General features: G+C 27.6%; 1 long non-coding RNA gene across 1 annotated transcript; it reads right to left on the reverse strand.

The window, feature by feature from the left end:
• Nucleotides 1-2,624: 2,624 nt before the first annotated feature.
• On the reverse strand, nt 2,625-3,351 carry LOC111617954. Its single transcript, XR_002755504.1, has 3 exons — nt 3,229-3,351; nt 3,084-3,151; nt 2,625-2,932 (listed from the first exon to the last, which is right to left on the reverse strand). It is a non-coding gene; the product is annotated as an uncharacterized LOC111617954 (long non-coding RNA).
• Nucleotides 3,352-4,757: the final 1,406 nt, after the last annotated feature.

Raw genomic sequence — 4,757 nt, forward strand, 5'->3', positions numbered from 1 at the left:
ACATTAAATGTATTTGATATTCTCTACTGAAGTTAAGTGGTGTATACAATATAAATGAATAAGTTAATTTAGAAAGATGGAGTGACCTAGCGACAATGTTATAACATATATTGTCCGAATGGGGACAGGTTAAAAATTGAATGGTCCAAAACGATACATGTTTGAAAATGTTACCGAAGTATTAATTTACTTATGTACAAATTCGCTATTAAAAAGTTCGCATACTGCAATCAGTAATTGGGCTGCAATTTGAAAAAATTGTAGACCTGTAAATTCCTACTGTCATCTGCCTGTCCTTCCTTAACCCCGAAAACGAAGTTAGATACGTAAAAGTCAAAAGAAAGACAGAAGGATTAGTGACAGGAAGCCCGGACTAACTATATACAAACTTCCGATACAAACCGGGAGTCGTTATGTTAATTCGAATATTATTTCCTCAAAAGTGTTACATAGATGATTGGCACGACTCTATTTTTAAAGTGAAAGTACGATGTATGGGAAAAGCCACTACCAATTTGAGGTGGAGAGCATATATTTTGAATTAAATAAATTAAAAATATGATTAAAAATTGTATCCCGGCATTGTAATGATGTCACAATAAATAATTGCTCGTATTGTTGTCGGTTGCTTTAACCAGTGCATTAATAATTATACCTTGATTCTTGTCGTATTAGTAATTATGACGAATTTAGGGTATTAACGAGACCTCCGAACTCTCCAAAGAGGACGCTCTATTCACTGTAGTTTTAACAATTCTGTCTGTCACGAAGTTTGATACAAATACAGTAGAGCTTCGTTTATCCGAAAGCATTCCAGTCGGCAAATTTAAATTTTCGCTAGTGCTGTGGCGCTGCAATCTTTGGCTATATGTTGGGCTACTCCAATATTTTTTTGGTTTATGTGTGTGTTTTGGCTGGCAGCACTGGCACTTTTGTGTGGTGTTTTCTGAGGATTGTGTGTCGTGCTGAATCGAACGTTTTTGATACTAGATCAACTTCTAAAGTATATATTTTTGGTTTCTATATTTTACAATATATTTATTTTGTTTGTAAAAAATAAAAAAATAATTTTTAACGATACAATAGTCCACGATTATTATTTTAAAAAGTTTACATTAGGCTTAACATCGACGAAAATTCAACGCGAAGCGACACGCAACGGAGAAAAATTTCAACACGGAATAGGTTAATATGTTTTTTCGTACATAATTGGTTATCCGAAAAATAAGTTATCCGAACAACCTCAGTCTCCAATTGATTCGGATAAACGACGCTCTACTGTAGTTCAAATTTGATTTATTTCTGTAGGTAACGGCTGTGTGAATCTCGTGTTGTATCTTCATTCTGAAATAATTAAAGTTTCAGGAAAGTCTTTGGATATAAATTAATCTTCAATATTTTGTGTATAATTGAAAAAGTCAATTACTTAACACGATAGAAATTGTTTTATCGAAAAACAATGGCAGCGGCCAGAATTTTTCGTTTAAGCAGATTTCCTTCTTAAAACGATTTACATTTGTATGAATTATAACTTGTGGAGTTTCGGGGAAAAACAGAAATGTTGTATTGTCATTGCTACCTTTCAGAGAATAAAATTAAAATAACAAAATGTAAGAACGTAAGAACTTGTCATCAAGAAGACGAGGATGATCCTTGTCACCGAAATTACATTATATATTAAAATTGTTAGATTCCAAAACTTATAATCGGAGGGTTTCTGCTTTGTAAATAATTCTTTTTACACAGGTTTTACTGTAAAGAAGTATTTTGAGTTTTCTCATCGATTCAGAAAGTTTTTTCTTAGAGGTAAGAAGTTGTCATAAGAATAAGAAATATTGTATAAATTTATTATTAATCGGATTACTTAATCGACTTTACTTACCAAATAATTCGCTTAATGAAAATCTTTTTCATTCGAACACTAAGAGAATATAATGAATTTAGAATTTTCACTTTGACTGTTCCCAATTGGACCATTGTACATGGTAGATGTTCTATCTCAGCTAGGGAAGAATATTATAATTTTATGAACATTTTATATTATATAAACGGTTATAGCAAATAGCAAATATTTTTGTGTTTAAGGTATAAATTTTTACATTTCTATGTTTACTTGAACTTTGTTTATTAATAGGACATAATATAATGGTGAAGTTACCGATTAGGAATGAGAAGAAATCTTGACTAAGCGGTTAAAGAATAGACTGAGATCAAAATATCAACAACACTATTGTAGTGTTGTTGATATATTTATTGAAATATTTTTCACTGTAAATGTTCAAATTTTTATGTAAAACACGTGTCTTACTATTTTCAAAACTGTATAAAATAATATTACGTAAACTTACAGCGTAAGATGCTTCGAATAACTCTAAATTACCGAAATACACTTAGCCCATAATTACAAATTTATATTGTTGCGAATGTATTAAGTGCAACACAAACAGAACACAATAGAAAACTAAAGTGTTCATTTACGTGTTTATATCTATTATATGTACTGAATGTCTGGATTCGAAATTAATATATATTTACTCAGTATTTTAAAACAGACATTTGAGAAGTAATAATGTTTTAAATATTTCATTTTATATTCTAGTACATATTGCGTATTGTTTATCGATATAAACAATTACTTTTTTTAATTATATATACAGGTTTATTTTTAATAACCATTGTTCATTAACACTATATATGCATGTTTATTCAATACCATATTCTCTTTGCTGAAATCTTAAATAAAAATGTGCATACTTCGGATTCAATCCTTCGCAGTAACACGCAAATGAAAAGCAATATCCGTAACCTGCAAAATGAAGTTTGCAAACGTCGATACAATAATCGTTAACTCCAAGTTTCGAACATTTATAAGTGGTGCAGTTTACTTTTAGAGGATATGCTCCTTTGATTTTGGCATTTGTGGATTTCGTGTCTATAAAAATAAAAAAAATACATATTTATTTCACGAAGCTATTTAAATACATTTAACTGGATACAAAATTGTACCCTTAATAATTATTTACAATAGAACAATTAAAAAATAATAATCACAATTAAGGACATACGAGAAATTAAATACCTACCAAGTAATATGAAAAGTAAGGCCAATTTAATAATTGTCGATGTTTTCATTTTCAGTTAAAAAAATCAGCTGAAAAATAATTAATTTAATTCATAAAAATTTAAATTCACTTTTAAAATAATGACAGGAAACAATAAATGACCCACCTTCTCACAAAGTTTGTTAATATAGTACTGTTTTACATTTGCATCCACGATTTAAATATATTTCCAAACAGTAACAAAGTTCATTAGATAATACCATTAAATAAATAAAAGAGGAAACAAAATGATGTAAACATTTCTGTTTATCAAGAACTGAAAGAAATAAATATCATCAAATAATGTTTTTGAAACATGATTAAATTGCTGAAAAATTGCTTATTATTTAAATGAATATATACAATTATATAAAATTTTATTTACAATTCACAGAAAATATGTATATCTAAATTAAAAAACCCATATTTTTAATTTTACAACGCATTTTCTTACATTCTCGCTGTTCTTTACTTTCCCAATCTGTATCCATTTTGGTCCTCGCCTTGTGTCTTATTACGTAATATTTGAATGTTAATAATAAATAAATACATATGAAAAATTAAAGATGATTGTATAGTTTACGATTCTACAAAAGTCAAATTTTTTGTCGAAATAATTTCTTTATTATTAAGAAAAAAGGAATAAAGTAAATTCATCAAACTTATTATCAAATATACAAGCAACAAACTTTCGAAACAATTAGTTTATTGTGTAATTGTTTACAGGAGATATTTTTAAATGAAATCCAAATCGATCGTCGTTCTGTTTGTCAGCGGATTTTGAACTTTGCTTGTAATGAATATTAAAATTGATCGAATATTCCAATCATTAAAAATAAATTAATTTCGAAAATCAGCTGATAAGTTCGAAAATTGTTTTAAACGTAATCCTTATTTTCAATGATTTAAAATGTTAAAAATAAATAATTATATTAAATAGTGAATTATCGAATTATTTATTTGTAGTGTTTTTATTATTATAATAACATGCTCGTAATATTACTATTTACTTTTTTTACATTGATTCGTCTTCAATTGTTCGAAATTCTGTGCTGCAACATCATACGTGATTTTCTTTACTCTTGTATCACATATGTAATTTTAAATTATGTATAATTTAAAATGTTTTAGCTTTAATAAAAACGTCGTATTCAACTTGTTAATTATATACAGGTGTTATTAAAACGAACAAAATATTTCACTTATTTTTCACGTAAATTCTTATCTGTAAACAAAATACGAATGTTTGGACATTTGAAATATACAACATTCGAACTGAATATCCTTGTTTACTGAACGACAAATTTTCTTACATCTTGAAAGTGTTCAACATTAATTAATATTGTCCTTTTAATTATTCATTACGCTATATCGAGCACTATTATCTGAAAATCACAGATTGACTTCAAAAATTTCTTGAAGGAAATGTTCTAACGAAATGCCTTATCTGATTACGGATTAAAAGTCAACTACTGTTTGATCAGCCAGATAATGTCTGTTGCAGAAATGTTCGGTTTAAAGGTACTAAAATAACGCAATCATCTTTGTTATAAAAATTATTCGAAATTCAAAAAAATTATTTTAAATTTTTTCTATAATGAACTGGAAATTTTCTACGATACAATAACATTAATTTTTGAATTTTAAACTTACCAA

The sequence above is a fragment of the Centruroides sculpturatus genome, unplaced genomic scaffold, assembly GCF_000671375.1.
Source record: "Centruroides sculpturatus isolate CEXI.00-Female unplaced genomic scaffold, Cexi_2.0 scaffold218, whole genome shotgun sequence".
In the NCBI taxonomy this organism is placed as follows: Eukaryota; Metazoa; Arthropoda; class Arachnida; order Scorpiones; family Buthidae; genus Centruroides; species Centruroides sculpturatus.